General features: G+C 40.3%; 1 protein-coding gene across 2 annotated transcripts in view; it reads right to left on the bottom strand.

Moving 5' to 3' along the window:
- The window catches only part of LOC144270504 (fibronectin type-III domain-containing protein 3A-like), an 86219-nt gene extending 60603 nt beyond the window's left edge, over positions 1–25616 (bottom strand). Inside the window, exon 1 of one of the 2 annotated variants that reach the window (XM_077827000.1) lies at positions 25519–25616. The gene's annotated coding sequence lies outside the window, so the exon portion shown is untranslated. The remainder of the gene's footprint in view (positions 1–25518) is intronic. The other variant, XM_077827001.1, reaches the window with a different exon arrangement.
- Positions 25617–25941: the final 325 nt, after the last annotated feature.

The following is a 25941-nucleotide window of genomic DNA, read 5'->3' as shown; positions in this document are numbered from 1 at the left end:
ACCAGCAGCCCCCTAGCAGCTCCCCCCCATCAGTTCCCTGCTCCCCTAAGTTCCCTGTGCAGCAGCTGCCCTACAGATTATCAATTGCCAGCAGTTCAGCTGTCCCACTGCCATGTGCTGCTTCCCGAGACTCCTGCTTGCTGTGTGTGTTGGGAGGGGGGGAAAAAGGAGCGGGGGCTAATGTCAGGGTGTCCCCCTCCCCCCCACTTACCTCATCTTCCATAGAGCAGGGACACACGAAAGGAGGGAGGGAGCTTGCGCTGGCAGCAGCTGCAGTTCATCTTGCTAATCTAATTAACAAGGCAGTGTACTTAAAGGGGAAATGTGCATCTCTCTCTCTCTCACACACCCCCCCCCCACACACACATAGTGTGTGTGTGTGTCTGTCTGCCCTCCCTCCTTTCCTGCTGCCTTGTAGAGTGTGAGAGTTAATCCTTGATGGCTCAGCCAATTGCTAGTTCATCATTTAGCAGTAAGGCATTCCCTGGGAAATATCCCACCCTCTGATTCCTCCACCTCAACCAAACTTCACAATCATCGTCATTGTGTACCAGTATTAAATTGTTTGTTTAAAACTTAGTGTGTGAGTGCGTGTATGTATTAGTCTTTTGTTTGGTGAAAAAAATTTCCCTGGAACCTAACCCCCTCACTTACATCAAAAAGTTAGTATCAAAATTAACAGCAAGAAAGACTACTGACTGGACTGGGGTAGCCACATTGGAGAAGGGAAGAGGAGTGCTGTACAGTTCTGGGGTCTCTACTGTATATTTATGAAGTCTAATGTGCTGCATAGGATAACAGGATACAGGAAATGCTGTATTACAGTTAGCTGATATTTCTTTCTCCCTCTCCATCTTCTACAATTTAGACAGATTACTACAATGCGACCTTGAGTATTTCAGTTTATTAAATTATTAAATCAGTGTATAATAGTAAATTCTCTTTTAGTCTGCTGCATCGTGCTCCATATTGGGGAAAAATGATTCCTGTGATTATTTCAGAACTTAATGCATTTACACCACGGTAGCAATGGTGGGAGCACTAAAGTAGAGTGACTGATGTAGTTTTTGTCACCGTGCCATCTAACCCTGTTCAGAGCTGCTCTACAGTGAAGGTGCGAGAAATCCCTGAAATCCTTGGTGTAGACAGGGTCAAAGAGACCCTCAACATCTAACTGAAAACTTCCCTCACTCAGAGGAAGTTCTCACGATAATTGACATAGTAGTAGTTTTAGTTCAAAGCTACTGTAACTTCTCAGCATATCATGAAATATCAAACACTACCAAATACAAATAAATAATGTCACTGGACATCAAACACCTTTTAGCTGTGCTTTTAGCAAGGGCATTTTAAGAGAACAAATGGGACTGCACAGGTGTGAGGGCAGAAATTGTCCCACGAAGTTTATTTTAAGCATGCCTACATTAGTAAGTTACTTGCTTCCTGAATAATCATTCACTCAATGATATTTTAGATCTGCTGCAAACAAAAATGTATTGATATCTGATTGCATATAATTATTCCACTTAAAATAACTGTATTTTAATGTTGCCATTAGCAATCCTTAAAGTAAGAAAGTCACATGGCTTACACTGTACAAATCCTGTTTTTAGTGGTTTAAAGATACGTCATTAAAATTATTCACAGCATGAATTTAGCATACATGAGTCATCCAAAATTTTGCAAGACTGTCTTTGATCTAAGAATAAGTCATCTCAGAAGATGGAAATAAATACCTAACAGCTAAGAAAAAACCCTTAATCAAACAGCATTCAAATAATTAATAAAAATATCAAATTGCAAAAATATGTATACAAATTATCCTAACACCTGCAACTTCAAATAAATATTTAAAGTTTCTATCCCAGTCTCAAACTTCTAAACATAAAATAATGTATCTAGGGGAATACTGCAACCTCAAGGAAATTTCAGATATAAATATTACTATGTTGTGGCAGCCCTAATTCAGAATGCTCTTATGTTTGAAGGTGTACTTCTATTGACAATTTTTAAATGCTATATTATTGCAGCATGAAAGTAATCAGCATAGTAAAATACAAGTTTTCAGCCTTTACTCCCTCATGTCCTGTGGTGTCCCAAATCAATTTTTCTGATTATATACTGTATATACAAAAAGAAAAGGAGTACTTGTGGCACCTTAGAGACTAACCAATTTATTTGAGCATGAGCTTTCGTGAGCTACAGCTTACTTCATCGGATGCATACCGTGGAAACTGCAGAAGACATTATATACACACAGAGACCATGAAACAATACCTCCTCCCACCCCACTGTCCTGCTGGTAATAGCTTATCTAAAGTGATCATCAAGTTGGGCCATTTCCAGCACAAATCCAGGTTCTCTCACCCCCCCAACCCCCATACACACACAAACTCACTCTCCTGCTGGTAACAGCTCATCCAAAGTGACCACTCTCCAAGTTTAAATCCAAGTTTAACCAGAACATCGGGGGGGGGGGGGGGGGCGCGGTAGGAAAAAACAAGGGGAAATAGGCTACTTTGCATAATGACTTAGCCACTCCCAGTCTCTATTTAAGCCTAAATTAATAGTATCCAATTTGCAAATGAATTCCAATTCAGCAGTTTCTCGCTAGAGTCTGGATTTGAAGTTTTTTTGTTGTAAGATAGCGACCTTCATGTCTGTGATTGCGTGACCAGAGAGATTGAAGTGTTCTCCGACTGGTTTATGAATGTTATAATTCTTGACATCTGATTTGTGTCCATTTATTCTTTTATGTAGAGACTGTCCAGTTTGACCAATGTAAATGGCAGAGGGGCATTGCTGGCACATGATGGCATATATCACATTGGTGGATGTGCAGGTGAACGAGCCTCTGATAGTGTGGCTGATGTTATTAGGCCCTTCGATGGTGTCCCCTGAATAGATATGTGGGCATAGTTGGCAACGGGCTTTGTTGCAAGGATAGGTTCCTGGGTTAGTGGTTCTGTTGTGTGGTATGTGGTTGTTGGTGAGTATGTGCTTCAGGTTGCGGGGCTGTCTGTAGGCAAGGACTGGCCTGTCTCCCAAGATTTGTGGGAGTGTTGGGTCATCCTTCAGGATAGGTTGTAGATCCTTAATAATGCATCGGAGGGGTTTTAGTTAGGGGCTGAAGGTGACAGCTAGTGGCGTTCTGTTATTTTCTTTGTTAGGCCTGTCCTGTAGTAGGTGACTTCTGGGAACTTGTGTATATAATGTCTTCTGCAGTTTCCACGGTATGCATCCGATGAAGTGAGCTGTAGCTCATGAAAGCTCATGCTCAAATAAATTGGTTAGTCTGTAAGGTGCCACAAGTACTCCTTTTCTTTTTGCGAATACAGACTAACACGGCTGTTACTCTGAATACTGTATATAGTAAGAATTCACAGCCCTATTACTTCTATTACAGTGGAGTCTAGAGGCACCAGTTATAATCAAAGACCCTATGTACTAAGTGTTGCAACTTTATATTTCTTACATTAACAGTTTGGAACAAAGCTTACGCTAGGGAAGGAACACATCAGAATAGGAAAAGAAATATATTTAGATAAGTTAGATGTATGCCAGTGGGCAGGGCCTGCTGAAATTCCTCACAGGGTAATTAAGGAACCAGTGAAAGCAATCTTGGAACTGTTAGCAATTATCTTCAAGAACTTATGGCGATAGTTAAGGTCCCAGAGGACTGCAGAAGGGCAGCAATAGTAGTGCTGATCCATGTGTCTAGATTTGACAGATTGGTGGTGAAACTTCCTCTTAAGGGCAGGCATGCGGCGAGCAGAGGGTAGCCCTGGAATTCTTCAAGGTATGGAGGGACTCATCCATCTTTTATTGAAGAGGTGCGATTAATTGAAGAGGAGGTCCTCCATATTATTCTGGACCTCCCTAGGGAACCCTGATGCATAGAGCCATGACTCCTTGTGCATGACTAATCTGATGCTAAACAGGAAAACTGTTAAAATTATTTACAAACTAGATGATTCTTATTTAGTAAAATGAAGCCAAAGCTGCGGACACTAAAGATTCCGATCCAGACCATGTAGTGATGAGAAGGAACTGGAGAGAGAGTATCAGTCCTACTCTTATCCCCTTGGTCAGAGCATGATGTGAGCCAGGGTGCATGCACAGACCAATGGACAATGCTTTCAAGTTCAGTGGTTCTAGGCGCATGATGCGCACCAACAGGGACCATCACTCAAAGAAGAAACTTTACTTTCCAAAACTTCAACCCCATTTGTCATTGGTGGGATATGCTATTTTAACAAAATTTATTAAATAAGTCTAGCTTAGTCTGTTGGCCAATACTGCAATGAAATAGAGCAATAATTTAACTTGGATATTAAGCTAATAGTTTATTAAGTTTTGGTTCAGTAAAAATTAGTTTTTGTAAAGCTTGGGATAGCTATTTGCACTGAATAAATCCACATGCCACTCTTTTACTATTAGTAAAAGATGAACTAATACACAAATTCCAAAATTATGATTTAGGTCAACCTGAAGCAGGAAACTAACTCCATCTGAAAGCATCATGGATTGCGCTATTTTGTAGTTTTCTGAGTTGCAAAAGCATTGTGACAGTCTGTATCCCTAAATTCATCCTTTTTACAACAAAATAACTGATTTTGTACAAAGTATGCCTTGTGAGGGATCATTTGAAAAACTCGATGTGCTGATCATTATTGTTCTGATAAAACAGGTGTGGCAACACTGCACATAAAAGTTAAGATATTATTGAGACATATTCCAAGTTTAGAAAAGCAGGCACAAACCAGCCCTCAAAGACAAAAGGCAAACTGACACCACAGCCAGGACTCAACATAATCAAATGGACTATCACCTGGTTAAGCAGCCATTCTTTGACAGAAGAAGGGTGTAAATGAGAAATTTACATTTTGGCAATGGAACAGCTGGAGGTTCCCATGCAAACAGACTGTGTCCTGAACCTCAGCTGGAGATGATTTTCAAAGAGGAAAATAATTATAAAAGGTGAGAACAGAGGACACAAATCATCTCTCCCTTTATGTCTACTCACAGCAACCACAACACCTGAGGTACATAGGAAACAGGTTGGGGAGAGATCCTGGCTGGAAGATTCAGCCAGTAAAACAGCTAGAATGTGTGGTAAGATAGACTTTCACTTAGAAATCACATAGCTTGTTAAGTTAGGTATTAGTTTGCGTTTTACCTTTTTATTTCTTTGTAACCAATTCTGACTTTAATGCCGCATTACTTGTAATCACTTAATCTATCTTCCTGTAGTTAAACAAACTTGTTTTATCTTAACCAGTGCGTGTTTGGATTGAAGTTGGCTGGGAAATTCCATTTGAGATAACAAGGGTTGTGCAGATCATTTTCTCTTAATGGATTTTTTAGGAGCTTGTATTGTCCAGGAGGGTAATGGGCAGCACAAGAAGCACATTTCTGGGGAGAAGTCTGGGACTGGGAATTTGCTACTGTAGCTCTGTAATATAATTCAGGAGTGGCTGGCTAGAGCACTCAAGATACCACCGCTGGGAGTAATTCACATGCTAGAGGCTGTGTGAGAGCAGACCAGGAGTGGTTGCTCTCATAGCAAAGCAGTGTAAAAGGCACCTCATTTTGGAAAATTGAGGAGACAGTTGTTCAACAGTCCAGATTGTACCCTAGGGAATGTCACAAGCATATTCTGAGAATTAATCCATGGGCAGTAGCTACATTTTCGGGGACTTTGTCACCGTACAGTGTAGGTTTTCAAGTCAGCATGCAATTCTTGCCAGATTCATTTCTCCACAGAGGTTTCCAAATAATGTACTAATTGGAGGATCTGTTTCCAAACCTCTGTTTAGTTGGAGTATGATTTAAAAGTCTGGTATAAGATGCACTCTACTATTTTTTAAAATAAGAAACAAAGCTTCTATATTCTTTTGATACTCATAAGAAATTCAGAGTTTTGATTTAGTCTGCCAATCTGCAGTGCTTCCCACAAACAAGCCATCAACAGTACTGTTTTGGTAACAGAATCTTAAAGTCAGTAGAACATCAAAATGCATCATTCATCCCTAAAAGTAGTTATTCAAGTTATTTTCAGTACATATTCTTTTTAAACTTTAGTAGCTGAAGTTAACTGCATACAAAATTTGGCAACTGTGCTTGAAAAGTGAAAAATAGTAAAATGCAATTAAATTAATTAAATATTCTAACTTTTGTATCTAAGTATCTTTGGTTCTAGTAGACTTTATTATGGAAGATACAACAACTGAAGAAACTTGGTTATGTTTGCATTCAACAATACTTTAACAGGCATCAGCAAGCCTCACATTTTTGTTTCAACTTTGTGTACTAGTTCATTTAACTCCATGGATTAAGTGCACTATAATACGTACGTGTTTTGATCACACGTTTACTTCTGTATTATGCTGCTTTGTTCTAATATAGTTTTCAGTCCCTTTGAACACTGGCATTTGAGACTGCCAGCCAAATTAACACTTAGGAAGATTCTCCTACAGCCTCCCAAGAGCTGAATTCTAGAATACTGGATTACTGTTTACACAGAATTGAAGCAGCTATGCTTAGATACCCTATGTGTTGTATGCACAATATATAAAGATCCATAAACTTTTATCTCACACTACTAGAAGATCACGTAAAAAGAAAGTAGGTAAAAAATGTTTCATATTTAAACTTTCCCTCAGAAGTACACTTGAGCAATTCAATATTCTGATGGTATAATTCAGGTAATCATATTTAAAAAGAAAAGTTACAAAAGAAAGCAACATTTTCCATAGAAGACTTTGTAATAGAGACTGCCTCAGAAAAACAGAGAGAAGTCTATATGACTAGCTTCCCACAAAACAAATACTGTATACAACATTAAGAACGAGGAGTACTTGTGGCACCTTAGAGACTAACAAATTTATTTGGGCATAAGCTTTCGTGGGTTAAAACCCACTTCATTGGATGCATGTAGCATTGTGACTGACCTCATTTCCAGATATAGGAAAAACGCAGAGACGTGACAGCTGAAACACCAGCCTTCCCTTCTCTCTTGCTCCCTGTAACACGCTGCTACAATTATTATGGATTCCCATTGACTTTGGCTCACTATTACCAAGTGCTTCAATGAACACAAGGAGTCCGAAAGTGTGTGTGTGGGGTGGGGCTATATAAATAGGAAAATGTAGCAACCAAACAGATAACAAGAAATGGTTAGCAGTGAAGTGACACTAGATCAGCGGTTCTCAAACTGGGTCAGGACTCCCTTTTAATGGTGTTGCCAGGACTAGCATTTAGACAAGTTGGGCCTTGGGGCCAAAGCCCAAGCCCCACTGCCCAGGTCTGAAGCCTAAGCCCAACGGCTTCAGCCCTGGGTGGTGAGGCTCAGGTTACAGGCCTCCCACCAGGGCTAAAGCTCTAGGGCTTCAGCTTTGTGTCCCGTCCCGTCCCCCCAGCCCGGCAGCAGGGCTCAGACTTTGGTCCCCCGTCCTGGGGTCATGTAGTAATTTTCATTGCCAGAAGGGTGTTGCAGTGCAATGAAGTTTGAGAACCCCTGCACTAGATATTATTTCCTGAACTATGAAATTCTTTACTTAAGAACATTTTGTTAAAAAAAATTAAAAAGGTTTTTAAAATATATTTTACTTCAATCAAAAAGTAAAATGTATATGCAATATTAATATACAGGAAATGGTAAATATCAGACTTTTACTTAACAGATGGCATCTAAGCTTAATAGGCAGTGTTTAAGATTAAGGGGGAAAAAAAATCAAACAATCTTTTGCCAAGTAAGTTGTTAAAACTATATCCATTGGGATTGTATAATGGAAATGCCATCAAAACAAGAAGCTAAGATATGAAGTCATTATTAGTTTTACTTGACAAGACATTACACCTTATTTTATGCAAAAACTTGCATTTGTTTTCAACATATAAAAAATTCACAACTGGTATAAAACACTAACAGCATGGCAACAATTTACAACAATTAACAAGTTTATAGTGAAATAAATCTCCTAAGAAAAGCAATGTGGACATTATAAAGTCATAGGCAGACTTGTAAAAGCAGAGAAAATCCAGTCATTTATATTCACAGCTTAATGGTCTAAAGAAAGTAAGCACAGCGAGTTTTGCATGAAAAGAAGTGACAACTAATAAAACAAATTGGGAAAAACACTCCACAGAAAAGCAGCAGTGCTTTTTTTGACAGCTGTTTTATCAGGGCTGGTACTGTATTCTGAGTCAGATTTTTCCTGATAGAAACAATTTTACTAATTTTTATGAACATTCATGCTACTTTTGAGTAATCTACTTTTATCTTAACACCTGAAGTAAGAATTCAGCATGTACAAGGCTCTTAATTAGTAGCAGTATCTACTTTAATGTAATTGGAGGGGGAAGGAAGAGAAAGCAAATTAGCATGTTCCAAGGAAAAAAGGTTGTTTATACTCAATGTCTGTATGGATTTTTTTCCTACAGTCTTGTATAAATCAACAAAATATAATTGCCTTTTGTTGGACTCAGATGCTATATCAGTATTTATTACTGGATTTAATACATTTTAGACCCAGTGACTAGGACTCACATCAAAATATTTTCCCAGTACCCAAAAGTCTCCCCAGAAGGGCATCACATGTCTTTGAGAAAACCATGGAACTGTGTTCCAGTGGGTCTCAGCAGACTTAACGTTACTGGCAATAAGTAATACAATTCCACACACATATACATAGTCTCATGTGATCTATTGTGATTTTTATTTTGTAAAGAAACAACAGTGCTGGCTCAGGACCTCACTAATAAAAGGCCACCCTCAAATCTTTCATGTTGGCTCTGTCTAGTAGGTGTCAAACTTTTCAAGCACTTCAAATGATATTTAAAATGAGATGCCAGATAATTCAGACCCAACATTTAGGATCTGCAAAAGATTTTTCACAAACACTAAAAACAAATTTCTGAAACAGTAAAGAGACTTCCTGTTAAAGCATAAGTCTCAAGACATGAGCATGATTAACCAAATCAGATTTAACTGTCCAAATAAAGCAATGAGCTGAAGCTAAACAGAACGCATAAACAGTGAAAAATTAATTACAGTACCACATAGATTGCTAGAGTGATCTGTATACATCTTAGATTTATTATAGTTAATGTTTTGTTTTTATCCCTAATTTTGAATTTCCTGTCTTTGAAAAAAAAGAAAAAAAGAGCAATTTAAAGGTACTTCAAATGTGCCAACCAAGAAATACTCATTTGAGTTCACCCACCAACAATAACTGTCCTTTCATTGCCACTTGTCTTCCACTTCCCTGCAGAACAACCCCACTAAGTGCAACGTTAATTCTTTCATGTTGAGCATATGAATTCATAGATTAAAGCTAGATGAGGCCATTATGATCATCTAGTTTGATCTCTTGAGTAACAAAGGCCTTAGAATTTCATCCAGCAATTCTTTCACCAAGCCCTTAACTTCAGGTGGAACAAGAACCTAGCTTTTACACAGACATCAGATCTTGATTTAAATAATGATAATATGGTATTTCTCTCTTTGTTTGAGTAAAGTTATGGTGAGAAGGAAAGAAAGAAAATCTGTCACTTTTACATCCAGATAGCTGTGAGAAAGTTTAAACTCCAGTCTGTATTTGTAATGTGGCGACTCTAACCTATTGGGAGGCTAAATGAAGTATCTAGCTCCTTGAGTAGTGGGGGACATGGACTGGGTCTTGCATGGATCATGTGTGGATGGGAATAAGCAGGATGCGGTCTGTGGGCTGCAACAGGGGTGAGGAAAATAACGTCTGCAGTCCTTAATTAAAAGCAGGGAAACCACAATTTTCATGTAGATATGTAGAGTTTATCTTCGGTAGCTGGAATCTGGCTGAAAAAAATCAAAAGGCCAAATTTGCTAAGGGGTCAGAGATACCTGGTATTGGTACCTCAAATACTTCCAGATTTTCTAGATATTTCTGATTTTTTGGTGTACAATATTTTATATTTCTGATTTTCCAACGTGTTTCCTCTGTTCCCAATAATTATCATGTATATTAGAACGAATTTAAAGATGGTTAGAGCTTTTTATTTTTTGGAAAAAAGCTTCTTATAAACTTTGATGTGTGAAAATTTTATGTAGATGAAATTGCTACATTTGAGGCAGACAAAGAGCTGGGGTTTCCTGACTCGCTTTGGGACTCTACAGGACACCTTGCCAATTCCTACTGAGGCGTCCTGACTTCTGAACACCTTAAATCTAGTATTACCTGCCAGTAGAGTTTATGACCTCTGGAGTTTACAGGTTCAAACACCCCACACCTGCCCAAGCCATGGCACAACTCCAAAGAAAAAAAAAAAAAAAAAAAAGGCAAAAATCAGTCTTCAGTGAGAACAAAAGAAGAAATTCGGAGTTACTACAGAGCTGGCTATTTTGAGATAGGAAACATTTCACAAACTGCAATACATTCCCAGTTTTTCAATCATCAGTCAGATCTCAGACACCCTGTTGTATCACTCCAATCTTAAAATATTTCTCCTGTGCCACAGGACCACACATGAGAAGTTTTAGGCAGACTGGTTTATTTATGGCAAAATTAGAGAGGGTGTTAAAAATCAAGCTTTTAACAGAAGCTTAGTTACAATTTTAGTTCTGAAGAGACCACCACCTCTCCATAACACTAATTTGTTCAATGCTCTTATGTTTTTACTACATCTTTGGAAATAATCCAGAATGATACTCAAGTGAATTTTTCTACACCCTGTCTTGTATAAAGTTTGGCTTCTAGCCAAAAAGCCACCACAAGTTGAATTGACAGACACAGAAAATATTCTTTAGGGCTTACCCAACAAGTAGGTGCAGTCAAACATTTTCTGTACTTACAACTGGGAAAAATACTGTATAATTTAGGCCTGTGTTCTCAGGCTGGGAGACCTCAGTGTAAGGAAAAAAGGATAAAGTTAACTCCAGAGACAGAATAGAAGATTCTTTACAAAAGAGACTACACAGCTTTATTATATTAAGTACATTCTCACAAGAACCCTGTTTAACTTGTTCTCATCCTCCTTTAATACCCAAATAAGTAGCAGAATGCCACAGTGATTTATGTTAGTGCTACCTGTAAGATGCTCCTGTGCAGAATTTCTTTCCATATGACGGTACCAGAAACTATATGAAACACATGCTGGCCATAGTTTGAGAGTTTTACTGCTGCTGCAGTCATATAGGAAGCGCTACTGCTCAGAAGCATATCCAAGATAGCAATTATGAACATTCTTTTGTTGGAGGCTTTTAAACAAATGGCAGAATACCTGGAGATGCAGAAAACCACAACAGCACAGAGAAACTTTTGTTATTGCTTTTTAACGGTTCTTCCAAAAACAGTTTCCCCAGGTAATATACAGAAAGAAGGATTGTGTAACAAATCCTTTCACAGGCCACGTTCCAGACTTTGTACCAGCATAAAAGTTGTGTTGGCACCTTTCTGGAAAGAACTATGTTTAAAAGCTGTTCTTGTTAACTTGATTTCCCTATAGTGTAGACAGGACCAGAGAAACAATATCAGCAATGGCTTTGGTACTAGGAAGACTCCCTTGCATTTATAATATGTCCTGGACATTTTTTGAGAGCTCCAATCCAAGGAAATTCATTTGCAATCATATAGATTCAAAGGGTAATCCTTTTACTGAAGCAATTTATAAACCTCTGCAGGGACTGAGTAAATAAGAGCTAGATAATATTGCTTTTGACCAGTAGATCTCAAAGTGATTTACAATGGAAGTACCACCACTAGATGGGGAAACTGAGGCACAGATGCAAGATGATGCTGAAAGCTTATTAGATTTTTTTTAGTTAGATTTAGGTGGTCAGTTGACTGACCATACCTTTGCCACATCAAGGATCACCCCTGTATATTTTAACTAAACGATTATTTACTTAGTATCAGGCTCATATATACAACTTATATAATACAAACATCTATTATATTGCCATTTGGGCATGCACCTAACTTCCTAACTGGAAGCAGCGGCCAGTACATCCCTCGGCCTGCGTTGCTTCCGGCAACTCCCATTGGCCTGGAGCAGCGAATCGCGGCCACTGGGAGCCACGATCGGCCAAACCTGTGGACGCAGCAGGTAAACAAACCGGCCCAGCCCACGGCTCAGGGGCTTTCCCCACACAAGCGACGGAACAAGTTTGGGAACCACTGCATTAGGCTATGGAGCATTCTGATGTGACTTCTCTGAGGTCACTCTCTTCTGTTTAATAAAGTGGAACAACTTCAATAATGGAATACTTAAGTATTATTTGGGCCAGAAAAAGAGTTAGAATGACTATAGTTTAGTGGTTAGAGAACTTATCTGAGAGATGGCAGATCCCTGTTCAAATCCCTTCTCCCTCTCAGGAGGAGAAGAAACTTGAACTAGGAGTCTCCCACATCCTAGGTGGGAACCTTATCCACTAGGCTAAACATTATATGGGATCTCCTCCTCTGTCCCCCGCCTCCACCTGTTTTGTATGACTTTGTCTGAGGGGTCCCATCTGCTAGGCATGCTCAGAGGCTGCCTACCAGATCAGGCCCCTGCACAAGACTTGGGCAGCCAAATGCCTGTCTTTCCCAGTTTATGAATCGCTCTTGGGTTTAGGCAGGAGATAGGTGTCCAGGTGCCTATAGTGAGACCGCAGCCAGAGGTGAAAGTAAGCCGGTACGCCCCAGTACGGCGTACCGCCAAGAGCCGGGGTGCCGTACCGGGGTGGATCAGCTTCCCCAGGTGCAATTTAAAGGGTCTGCAGCTCCCAGCAGCAGCTCCCTGGGCCTTTTAAATCATCCTCAGAGCCCTGCCGCTGCTTCCCCAGGGCTCCGGCAGGCTCCGGGGACAATTTAAAGGGCCCGGGGTGGTAGTGGCGGCTGGAGCCTTGGGGAAATGGCGGCGGGGCTCTGGGGATGATTTAAAGGGCCCAGGGCTCGGCCGCCGGTACTGCCCAGGGCCCTTTAAACCGCTGCCAGAGCCCCCGGCTGCCGCTGTTACCCCAGGGAGGGGGAAGGAGGCACTTGCCGGTACAGGGTGGGCCGGGGCTGGCTCTGACCTCCCCCAGCCCCGCCCCTTCCACTTGAGGCCCCGCCCCTTCTGGGGCCCAAAGCCAGCCCCAGCCCAGCCCTGTACCAGTAAGTCCCTAGACTTACTTTCACCCCTGACTGCAGCATGGATGCCCAGAGGAAAAAAATTAGGCACCAAGAGACTTTAGAGGGAGTTTTGTGGATCATAGTGGTATCTGAAAATGGGATTTAGGTGCTTAAGTACCTTTGTGGAGCCCATCCTTAGAGCACAATACTATGAAGGAGCCAAGTGGCTTCTGAAATGCGCTATTCCCACTTAGGTCAACAGGAATTAAGGATACTCTACTCCTTGCAGAATTGGGCTCTTAGAGTGTTTAATTCTCCAACTACAAGGAGCAATGGGATTAAGATGTTTTCCACCTACAGGTGTTTTTTGTTGGTTTGTGTGCGTGTTTAAACAGATGAGTGCACAACAGTCTGTTTCTTTCCACTTGCTGGGAATACACAGTGTTTGGCATCAGCTAACTTGTTCAGTTAATGCTGTCCTGAAGGTATAAAGCATGAATTCTTTAAACACTTAGTAAATTAAACTTATTTAACACAATTAAAGGTAATTTCTTATGTGAAAATAGGCTAATTATATCTCAAAGCATTGCTCTGGATGTTTAGGGCCTGAAGGAATCCATTTTATTTGTATGTTAACACTGTACTTTGAAATCCTACATATATATCTCATATCTAAATCTGAAAAAATGGCCTTAAGAATTGCAGGAAAAACAGACAAAACCATCCAAAGATAAACAAATGAATGACTTGGGCTAGAAAACTACAGATTTACGTTGCAAAGGCAAAGCCATTGCTAGAGACAGAAAGTGAGAATGAAGAACCCAGAAAATAGGGAACAAAGACTGAAAATGTCTGTAAAAGACTTCCACAACAGCTGAAACAATAAATACAGCATTGGCTGAGAACACTTAGAAAACTGTTAGGCTGAATGCTTTGCACCTAAAATTAAAGCAACTCTAGACAGACAAGACAAGACTGTAAGCTCTTTGGGGTAAGGACAGTCTTTTTGTCATGTGTTTCTACAGTGCCTAGCACAAGAGGATCCCAGTCCATGACTCCTACCCCAATACAAACAGCAGCAGTAACACGTCAGACCCTATTCAGTCACCAAAAAAGCAGCAGGTTTTTAACCTCTTCCAGAGGCTACAGGTTTCTGCAGCAAAAGCAAAATGTTTGGATGAATGCTGATCCCTTATGAGATCTCAATAGGAGCTGCATGTGCTCAGAATTTCTGAAGTCCAGGTTACTTACATAGGTAACTAACTTTAAGCACCCATGTTTGAAAAATTTGACCTTAATGGGAAAAACAGTGAATCAGTAATTTGTTTCATTAGAAATACAGGTAAAACTGAATCCTTTCTAAGGTAATTTGCATTCAGAAGAACCAAGTGCTGCTCACTCAGCGAGCTACCAGCTCTTTCTTTAGTACCTGGGGAAGAGGTAGCCTTTTGTCTGAAACTAAACAACCCAATATATTGCTTATTAAGCCTGGAAACAGTCTCAAGGTAATGAGTACGTCTAGTCAGACTAACCCATTGTACAGAAAAGACATGGAAGTGCTTCTGAAGGTTTCTCCTGCACTAATGAGTGATTAACTTGAAGACCCAAGTGGCAAGGTACCAAATTCACATCCACGAAGTGGCTGGTTTAAGTCTACTTTACCTTATGGAGGATATTAATTTGGGTTGAGTATTTGAGGATTAAAAAGTTATAGGACAAGAAACTTTTGAAAATGCTTTCAGATGAAACTGTCAAATATGTAAACTCAATAAAAAGTGAACAAAGAGAAGCAGCAGTCTAATAGGGAACAATGAAACATACAGATCATTAAAAAAATATCATATCCCAGGAAAGGTTCTCTATTAAGAAACTGGTGAGACCAGTCACTTCTTTTCCAACCCAACAAAACAGCAGTAAATACAGGGCTTCACAGCTTTAATACAATCAGGAGTTTGTTTTCAGGCCTCCATCTGCACTAAAAAAGCAAAAGTTGTTTTCCGCTAGCTCTGAGTCAGTCTGCTTATGGGAATCAGAAATGTGCTTGGTCTACAATGTCAATTTATGATTCAGATACAAACTTTTCCATGTAAGAACTCATTTACAAAGCATGATTTGCTTTAGTTTCATGCTTCAAAATAAAAAAAATTACAGGCCTTGGTACAAATTAAGAGAAATCTTAGTGTTTACTGCCTTGCTACATCAAAACAAGGAAAAAACAAAAACACACCTTTATACTAAACCTCCAAAGGATATTTAAACTATCATGTCCCAGTTTGATTGCCCAGCAAGTCAGTCTAAGGCTAGCTCTTTATACCAGTGGTTCCCAAATTTGTTCCGCTGCTTGTGCGGAGAAAGCCCCTGGCGGGCCGGGCCTGTTTGTTTACCTGCCACGTCCGCAGGTTTGGCCAATCACGGCTTCCAGTGGCCGCGGTTCACTGCTCCAGGCCAATGGGAGCTGCTGGAAGCGGCAGCCAGTACATCCCTCGGCCCGCACCACTTCCAGCAGCTCCCATTGTCCTGGAGCAGCGAACCACAGCCACTGGGAGCCGCGATCGGCCGAACCCGCGGACACAGCAGGTGAACAAACTGGCCTGGCCCGCCAGGGGCTTTCCCTGCACAAGCGATGGAACAAGTTTGGGAACCACTTGTCTACACACACAATAACTAAAAGGTATGATGTTAAAATGACTTAAACTGGTTCAGCTTTGTTTGTGGATGCTCTCACATCATGTAGTCATAACTTTAGTTAAATCAGTGCAACTTTGTGTGAAGGGAAGCCCTAAATCTAACAGTACATAGGACAGATTTATGAAGTGTGAAAGCTTTCCCAATTTTGATTGAATATGTCCTTCTTGAAACCTCTATTCTTTATCCGCTTCTCCTAAAATCACCAGAAAGGGAAAATGTTCTTGACAATGACTAAGATTAAGATTTTGTCAGTTATTTTTAGTAAAAGTCACAGACAGGTCATGGGCAATAAACAAAAATTCACAGAAGCCTGCAACCTGCTTGTGGACTCTTACTAAAAGATAACGGGGAGGGAGGGAGGGAGAAGCCTGAACCCTGTGGGGGGTGGTGTGGTGGGGGGACTTAGAGCCAGAGTCCTGCTGAGGGTGGGGTAGGGGAGGCTGACACAATGGATGACAGCTCCAGGGCCCCTGCCGCCCACATTGGCTGAGAGCCCCGGGGCTAGTAGCTCAGAGCTCTTGGGCTCCCACTGGCTGACAGCTCCAGTCCCAGCTGAACATGTCATGGAGGTCTCAAAGTCACGGAATCCATGACTTCTGTGACCTTCATGACAAAATCTTATCCTTAACAATGACTGATTTTTGTTTGTTTTTCTTTCCACTTTGGTAAAGATTGAGTGCTAGGAATTGAGAGTGTTGCGCAGAAAAATTGGGGTTGCTGCGGTTCAAACCTAATGTTTAATAGGTTAGTTATATAAAATCTTAAATCTTGTATTTTAAGATACCTATGCCTCAGATAGCAAAAGTATTACTATTTGTTGTTGTACCCACACCAGAAAGTTCATTTTCATAGATGTTCCATGTTTTAACAACTTCCATGACTGGAGAAACCTTTTAGATAACAATATCAGTGTACAACTATTTAAGACTATCAATGGGAAGAAAGGAAATAATTAGTAACATAAATAAATAGATTTGAACATACACTTTTGTACTTTTTTTTATCCACTCTACTTAATATTTAGAATCTCTGGGTAGTAAAACAAATAAAAAACCACAATCTTTATAGCTTAAGTCTTTGTAAATATTAAATGCTACCTGATTCCTGGTCAGTCCTTCAGTAATCCTAATTAGAGCAACACATTTACAGTACAGATTAAGCAAGTAGCTGACTTCGCTTAAACCTCCACAAGGCAGAGCCAAATAAACCAACCCCTTTTATAGAGCTATCAGTGTTGAAGATATTTGCTGTAGGGCATTAAATAGCAGTAGATATGTATAATCATTGTGTTACTTTATTTATAACAGTCAGCTTAACATCTGGTTTAACAAATGTCTTTCACCTGACAAAGTAATAAAACTACCTAGTCCAAGGACAGTATACCAAGGCATAGCTACCAAAGAGTTCTTAGCATACAAAAATCTCTTTTGTGGGTATTTCAAGATGGCTCTCTCCCTATACAAACACCTATTCATTTTATGGGAGAAGTTAACTATTCTCCATAACAGAAGTACCCCTTCCCAGATGTTTGTTTTTTATTTATCTTCCAGTTTTCCTGCAACCTACCACTCTCTGCCTCCATGAGCCAACTTGTGTTCTCTCTCCAGTTCCATCTACAGCTTTGGAAGGTAATGAAACAAATTATACTGATTGCTCATTTGAATCTTCCCAGAGTAGCAGCCCTTTACAAAGATCAAAATGGCATGTCAAAGTATGACATGTGGCTTTGATGTGTAGCCATTCTACAAGTATCAAAAAGAAAAGGAGTACTTGTGGCACCTTAGAGACTAACCAATTTATTTGAGCATAAGCTTTCGTGAGCTACAGCTCACTTCATCGGATGCTGCAGCTCACGAAAGCTTATGCTCAAATAAATTGGCTAGTCTCTAAGGTGCCACAAGTACTCCTTTTCTTTTTGCGAATACTGACTAACACGGCTGTTACTCTGAAACTTACAAGTATCAAGAAATACTACTCACTCAGCAAAAACACAAACATGTATCAAGAATTTAAAATGAAACAAGAAGACTACCATAATTTGACTATCACAATAGCAACTTTGTTTGCTGGTATTTCACTTTAACAAACAGCATGTAGTAGCTGTGATACTTTACTGAAAGATGCAAGTTCATTGCATGCAAGAAAAAAAGTGTGTGTCTGGAGCTGGGGAGAGGAGGGAAATCATACAATTGTACTAGCCAAGAGAATAAAATGCATCACTGTATGCTGTTTGCAGCCAACACTATATATCAAATAGAAGTGCTTGAAAACATATCAAAGGGTACAGTGTTTACAAGTGGTGATACATAAGGGCATATAGGTCTATGGCTTTTTGGTGGATGTTAATTTGTATAGCACTTTTACCAGTTTCTTTTTCTCCCAACATTATCCATTTCTGTGCTTATAATTATTAGAACAGTTAATTAGATTCAGACCCCACAGCAAACATTAGATGACAGATGATTCAAGACATACTCCTTTCAACTTTCCAGGAAGAGTTAAGAAATTACACATGTATAACTATACATCAGAAAGCTCTTTTGCATTTCACAAAAACATTTTATGCTGCAGTCACTTATTTTCCACCCATTAAAAAAAAAATTACTCTAGCTCACTGGTTCCCAAACTGTGGCCCATGCAGCTTATCCTCATCTCAAACTAAAATTAAAAGAGACAGAAAAATCTCTAAATACTTTTCCAATACTATAGATTTTTCATGAAACAATTATTGTAATTTCTTCAGGGATCTTATGGAGTTATAAATAAGAGAGAAAGCAATCTATGAGAATCTTTAGCTTTTCATTGTTTGGACTGTTTTAATAAAGAAACCCTGCTGTAGGTAGAAAAACTGGACATAAAACAGAATTCAGTTTACGCAGATTCATCTTTATTTTTAAACCTGATAGGAACCTTCAATCTCAAAGCTATTTAGAAATATATATATATATTTTTTTAAATCTGAAATGTCATCTAGTTAGTTATTTGATCAATATATTATTACTGATTAGGACTAAATATTTCCTTGTTGTGTGTCAGCACATATTCTGCTTTAGGCAGGTAAATAGATTTTGCTGTATATTAACTTGTTTTCTGTATCCAAATGCCACCTATGCAAGTCTCCAGTAAGATAACACCAGGTAGCAAAGAAAGTGTGTGAACCTATTGCCAACATAAACAAGGTACGTCCACACTGCTCCTAATTAAACTGTTGATATCTATTCTGTCAGTCACAATGCTGATTGAAAAAAGTCTATTAAAACAGTTTCTAAACTTATTAACTATTGAATCAATGTTTACGTAGAAACATTTAATGCCCTTTTCTTTCATCTTCTCCATTTATCAGCGTTTAGTTTTTTTCTGTATACTTGCTGGATCATAACTCATCTAAGTTTCTTCCAAATAAGAAATATTCAAGTCCCAAATTTAAAAACTGACACTCATTTACATTCTTTCACTTTAAAATGCTACTAAACAACTTGAAAAAGAAAACTGTCAACTCCATATGATCAGGAAGACTAAGATTCACAGAACAGGGCATAAGACTAGGAGGGTTCTATTTCTGATTACCATTAATTCACCGTTGACTTGGTCTTGTGCCTATTGATTTTAACAGTGCAAGCTCAACTGGGCAACTCACAACTATAACGTACTTCAGGTTTTCCTTACGTAAAATTAAGATGAAAGTAGCCCTCTTTTCTCTGAAGACTTCCCGACATCAAAAAAGGACATGAAACGTTGCACACATTTAGTAGAACAGGTGAAAGGTATCACAGAGCACCCAATGATCAACTCCATTAAGACCAGCAAATAAATTCCAAGGCCAGCCAAATTGTGTATGATGTTCATTACCCAGGCACTCTTAAGTTTACTCTTGGGGGAATTCTGCACCACTGCACAAGTGCAGAATGAATGTCCCCCTCAGATTTTACTCTTTCCCTGCAGAATAATTGATTTAAACACCCATTCTGGGCAGCAGTCCTGAGCAGGCACGTCAAGAGCAGCCGAGGGAGACATAAATCACCTCCTCGGGGGGGCGGGGCTGGACATGTGTGCAAAACATTGTCCCTCTTGAGTTGCACTTGGAGCTGTGGAATGGCAGGACATGTCCCACCTGGTGGTTCCTACCCTGCACCAGGCTCCAGCTGCTAGTCCTGGCTGGCTGGCTGGCTGGCTGGCTGGGGGGGGGGGGGGGGGGGCGCGCGGCTTCCTCTTCCCCAGGGTGGATCAAACCCACCCCCTGGAACCTCCCTTGGCTGCAGAAAGCACCGCATACACACACATCCCACTCTGCCACGCTCACTCCCCAGCCACGGGAGGAGGGAATCACTGTGTGGGGAGCTGTTCCTGCATCTGCCCAATTTCCATACATCCAGACCTTCCCCTCCCCAACAACTCCCACCCCCCTACATCTGGACCTTTACCCTTGCAGTCAAACCCCCCACCTCACCAAGCCCCAACCAGCTGCACCCAGACTGTACTGTGATGGGCTGGAGCTCAGGCTCTAGGGCCCTGCAGAGTGGGAAGGTCCCAAAGCTCCGTCTCTAGTCCAAGTCCAGATGTCCGCACAGCAATGACACAACCCCGCATCTTGAGCCCCGAGTCGGCTAGCACAGGCCGGACACATTATTTTATTTCCTGTGTAGACACACCCTTAAAGTTTTTTGTGCTTGATATAATGGAAATATGAATATTGCCATGTGCTCTGTGGAGCCATACAGATGTACTAATACGCCTAGTAAGGAATCTATTTGTCATACCACATTTCATGAATCTTTTTTGTTATCTGTATTTGTTACATGTACACTTGCTGACAGGTATTTTTAAATAAATTATCAAAATAACACGATATAATCATGCCATTTTCAGTTATTTTGACATAAAATATGCAGAATTTTAAAATATTGTGCACAGAATTTTTAATTTTTTGGCACAGACTTCCCTCGGGAGTATAAGTTATATTTGGTGTTACAGAATGACTATCTACAACCTTGTGTATTTTTATATACACACCCCCCCCCCCCACATACATGTAATAGCATAGTGTCCATGTTAAGAGCTCAATTATGAAGCTAATAGAGTTTCAGTATTATGTAAGTACTAAAAAATAACTTCCAAGTAATTAAGATGTTCTAGTGCATAATGTATTCTTTGGAAATTAAGGCCCCAGTCATTAAAGATGCTGTCCGATTATTAAACTGGAAAAGATTAAAAATCAATTGATAAAGTTAAGCAGATTTCTTCAAATTTGAATTACCTTGAAAATATTTTACCTGAGAGGGAATGTAAAGAAAAATCAACCATTTCTCTACTTGTGTGGCCTAGAAAATGTATTCTTTGTGCTAGCTTAATAGCTACAAACTAAAATATAACTACAAAAATTGCTCTACTAAAAGCTTTCCAGTAGAAGGTACTACATTCATTGAAGCTTTTAAAAGCAGACATGTTACATTCAAGATAGGGGAAGAGTATTCAACAAATGTTAATGGATACAGTTGTTAAGAAAAATAGAACAAAAATTAAGTATTATACCAAAGTTGACAGTGCCCTTTCAGAAGTATCTAATAAAGTCTAACCAAGTCATTTTAAATTTAAAACTATCTAACTCAGGTTAGTCTACAAAACAAGAAACTGCTTCTTACTTGGAATAAAATAAAGTGATGGATCTGGCACCAAGTTCCAACCTTCAAAGAGTGTGTATGTTAAAAGATTAAAACTTTCTTGCCTTTATGTATATGATGAGGGCCAAAGCACTTCAAGGTCTTTGCAAATGCTGGATTACTAATATGATCTTCTAAAGAAAGTCAATTTTAGTCAGATATACTGATTAAGATCCAGATCTAAATATTGAAAAAAATGAATTCTCAGAAAACTGAGGCAGTTTCCATATCAATCAAGAGAGACAGAACAATAGTAGATTTACATTAAGACTGGAAATAGACTTAGGGCTCTGAGCCAGTGGTCTGTCTATGCTGGTCGATACACAGAAAGGATTGTGTTAGCACCACTGAAAGAATAAATTATCGCTGCTTTTACAATAAGCTCTTCAAGAATGTAATAAAGAGTTCAGTGTGTGCTCCTCACTCAGGAATCCAAAACTTTTCAGTTAAGATCTGGCTTGCAGTAAAGATAACAGCTGAAAACTAACCATCTTGACCTGGGCAAACTTAATCAGAATTTGCCTTATATTGCACACTAGAAAGCAGGTGAAAGGAAAAATCTGAAGTTATTTTGCTGGTATTAACAGGACTTGGAATTTTGCATCAATTACATTTTCTAGTAGCAATAATTTGATTCAGAGACCTGGTATTCGTATTCATAATCATTTGAAATTTAGCGGTAAGTTGACTTGTAATTAAAATAAAGATGCCCTTCTGAAGTCTCTAAGACTACATCACAACCTTATTAATATGAGGACACACACCTCCTTTCAGAGGCATATTTTTAAGTCTCCCTTAATTATGTGGAATTAAGTATTTATGGCACAGAAAAGTATCCCCAGAACTTTTCATTCCAAATGTATTTTTTGTAGCTGACTTTAAGTTTTCAAAGTTCCTGAATCACAGGGTCACTAAATAATGGTTGTATTAGAGTTAGAGTTCCAGTTTTCTGAACTTAAAACAAATGCATATTTTTGTTTAGATACAATACTTTATCCAGAAGAATTCCAAAATATTTTTCAAGCAATGTGTATACAGACAATCATATACTATAGGAACACACAATACAACTGAAATGCAGTGACCGTACAAAATTGGTGGGAGTTTGCCAATTGTGGGGGGGGGACGGGGAAGAGCATTGCCAAGGCCAACAGGACAAACTATCTTATGAAAAGTGTACTGGAATTTTTACTGTCTACACAGTGCAGACAGGATTTGGGTTTTAAAGGTCTCATCAAAACTTTTCCAAAAAATAAATAAAAAAGAGTCGTATTAATATTGACAGACCCACACACAGTCAACAGAATACAAAATGTTACCCCCTCCAAAAAAACAACAAAAACCCAAACCACTTTAAAATGTCCTACCAAAATATTCTGCTTGACTTTGTTGCAAAGTTGGTTTCAACTTAACCTCAAGAAGGACATAGTGCATGATCAAGGACTGCGGCAGGAAACACATTTGTGTAGACAGAGTTATCTTTATTCTCTCTAAAAAAGTGTACACATTGAGTTACTATTCCAAGTAATTCCAACAGTCAATTCTTTGAAAATATTGTTAGGTATAATTGCTGGGCATGACAAGAAATAAGCTATTTTAATATTACTTTAAAGATGAAAACTACTTTGAAATACGCATAATATCTACAGATATACTAAAAGTTATAATTATTCAGATTCATTGCCAAGGTGCAGCCTAACTGCAGCCCAGGCCAAGATTTTGGAAAAGAAAATCTTGTTGCAACAATCCTGAACCTACGAGTGATCTACTTGTAATAGCTTGTTCCAAGAAACTTTAAGATGGTCTATACAAGGGATCCTTTCACCGAATCTTGTAATTAAAAGTTACAGGTTAAAATACAAGGGAAAATGTTCACTACACTTTCCCCTACCCTACTGAAAGGACGAAACTGGTGGGAGACCTTCCAACTCTGCATTATGAAATATCAGACTAATTTAACCCAATTTAATGACAAGAGATCACAATGCAATGATCGCACAGACTGCAAGACTTGGGACACAGTGAGGCAAAGTCTTGGAAGGGAAGAGAGCATACCAGCTAGCTATTTTTCCAACAGGCACAAAAATTCATACATTATAATTTTAGGTCTTAAGAAATACAACCATTTTTCCTGTTATTCATATTTATCCCTTTTCCAACATGCCCTTTCTGCCTTTTGCTTGAGGCATTTGGAAGGCAGGGATAGGGAATTTTTTTTTTTTTTTCTGATAAAGACACTGGACAGCATATAAACTACTACTATTTTGTCAATTTTAGTACATAAATCCAAAGATATTTTATTGGTTTAAAATACAGAAAGGATGGTCCAATGATTAGGGCACTACTCTGGAACTCAGGAAACCTAGATTCAATTCCATGCTCTACCACAGACATAATGCATGATCTTGGGCCAATATCTGTGTGCTTCATGCCCCCCACATCTGTAAAATAGGGATAAAGGCACTTCCCTACCTCACAGAGTGTTGCATGGACAAATACATTAAAAGATTGTGAGGCACTCTGATATTGCAGACTTATATAAATACCTAAGATATACACGACCTTGTAGTTCTACTGCAAATTTCATTATTTTCTGTGTCAATGTTAATATTTAGGCTTTGGGCAAAGCTTGCAATGATTTCTGATAAGCAAAATCTAAATGCCATAGAAAGAAAAGGATTTTAAAACACAAAGAAACTGGCTGGAAATTGAAAAATTCTAGTTCTTTTAAAAAATACAACATACACTGACTTCACATAATGTTTCCATCATTCAGAGATAGGAGTCTCAACAGCAAGCTTAAAAACAAAAGATGAACCTATCTTTAGTTTTAAAATCATCCAGGAATAAGAAGTCAGCTACCAGAGAAAGAATAGTTATAAACAGGAAATAAATTCTGAGCTTGAGCTAAATACACCTGCCAGCTATGTAACACTCAGGATTAGTTGAAAAGATTATAGCTATAGTCACTTCATAAAGTGCCTGCTGCAAAAGGTTAGGAAGGAAAGTTTGCATACTGTGGGACAGGGGTCCCTGAAGGCCCCCAATCCCAAGCACCAGCACTACACACTAAAGTAACAGCAGTGGCCTTTTGTTAAACGCCAATAATAGGATCACACTGGAAAGTAGCCACAGTAGGATACCCACCTTCACGGCTGCCCCTAGCTGGAGGGGTACAGGGCAGGGGTAAAACACGGTGGCTACTAGCCATAGATCAGATGGCAGGACCGACCTGCCCACCTCCCACCCAGAGGAGAGAGGTTGAGGGAGGTGTTCAGTCTCTATTTGCTGATCACTCCAGTCAAAGGGAACAAGTAGAAGGCGACGTGGCATTTGCAGGCAGCAACGCCGGCTGCCGGAGGGGGGGTGGGGGGGTGTGGAAGAGATGAGGAAAGAGAGGGACTCCAGACCCTGACCCCCTCCCCGCACATAAATAAACGGAAAGTAGCAGGGGAGAAATATGGGGGACTCCCTGAAGATAGCTCAAAGGGGAGGCAACAGGAAGGCTGGCTATGTTCCAGCTGGCTCCGTATGGGACACGTTGGGGAGGAGATGGTGGCGGGCTCGTGGGAGTAAACCCCCTTCTCAAAACGGGGGACCTCACTATAGTCTCAGTCCAGCACCCCATCTGCCTGTCCCACGGAAAAGGGGGAGGAGACAGATATCCGCAACAGGAGAGAAATGTCAGTAACCGCTCCCCCGTGTGCGCTCCCTACCAGCCTGCCCCCCACCTCCCACGGTCCACACCCTACCCCCCTCTCCCGGGGCCCTCTGCACCCTTCTGTCCCGCACGATTCGCTCCCTGCCCCCCATCCCTCTTCTGCCCTCCCCGCACCCTTCTGCCCCCATTTCCCCACGGAGCGCTCCCTGCCCCCACCTCCCGCGTTGCGCCCCCTGCACCCCACGAGCTTCCCAGTAAGCGCCCCACCCCCCTCGCCAGCAGGCCCCATGGCGCCCTCCCCCCGGGCTCCTGGCACCGCACGCACCGCACCGCACCGCCCCGGCCGGGAGCGCCCGCTCTGCCCCAGCCGCCCGACTTCCGCAGTGCCCGGCAGGGAGTCCCTCCGGCAGACAGGCGGGCTGGGGGTAACGCCACTCACCGAGCGGGGCGCGACGCGAGCGTAACCGCTGCCCAACCTCAGCGCTGCCAAGCGCCCCAGACGCCGCCAGACGGCTCCGCCATGATGGAATGCGGGCACTGCGCATGCCCAGCGGGTACAGGCGGCTCCAGGCGTGATAACAAGAAGAAGGGGCGGCCGGGCGCGACAACCAATATAATGATACCAGCATTCCAGTTTTAGCCGTTCAATCCGGCAAAACTGACTCGGGAGGAGGACATTCCAAATGAGAACAACTTCTGGTACCCTTTCTGGGACCCCTTAGTTCAAATAACATTATAATTAAAAAAAACCCTGAGATTATAATGGGAAGGTAGATGAAAGTATAATCAGAGACTGTGATTATACATAATTATAAAATCAGAGACATATTATTACAAAACTAAAAGCAACACTAAAATAAGA

Source organism: Eretmochelys imbricata, chromosome 9 (genome assembly GCF_965152235.1).
Source record: "Eretmochelys imbricata isolate rEreImb1 chromosome 9, rEreImb1.hap1, whole genome shotgun sequence".
NCBI lineage: Eukaryota > Metazoa > Chordata > Testudines > Cheloniidae > Eretmochelys > Eretmochelys imbricata.
The sequence above is the reverse complement of the archived record's forward strand: the minus strand, read 5'-3'. Positions and strand labels throughout refer to the sequence as shown.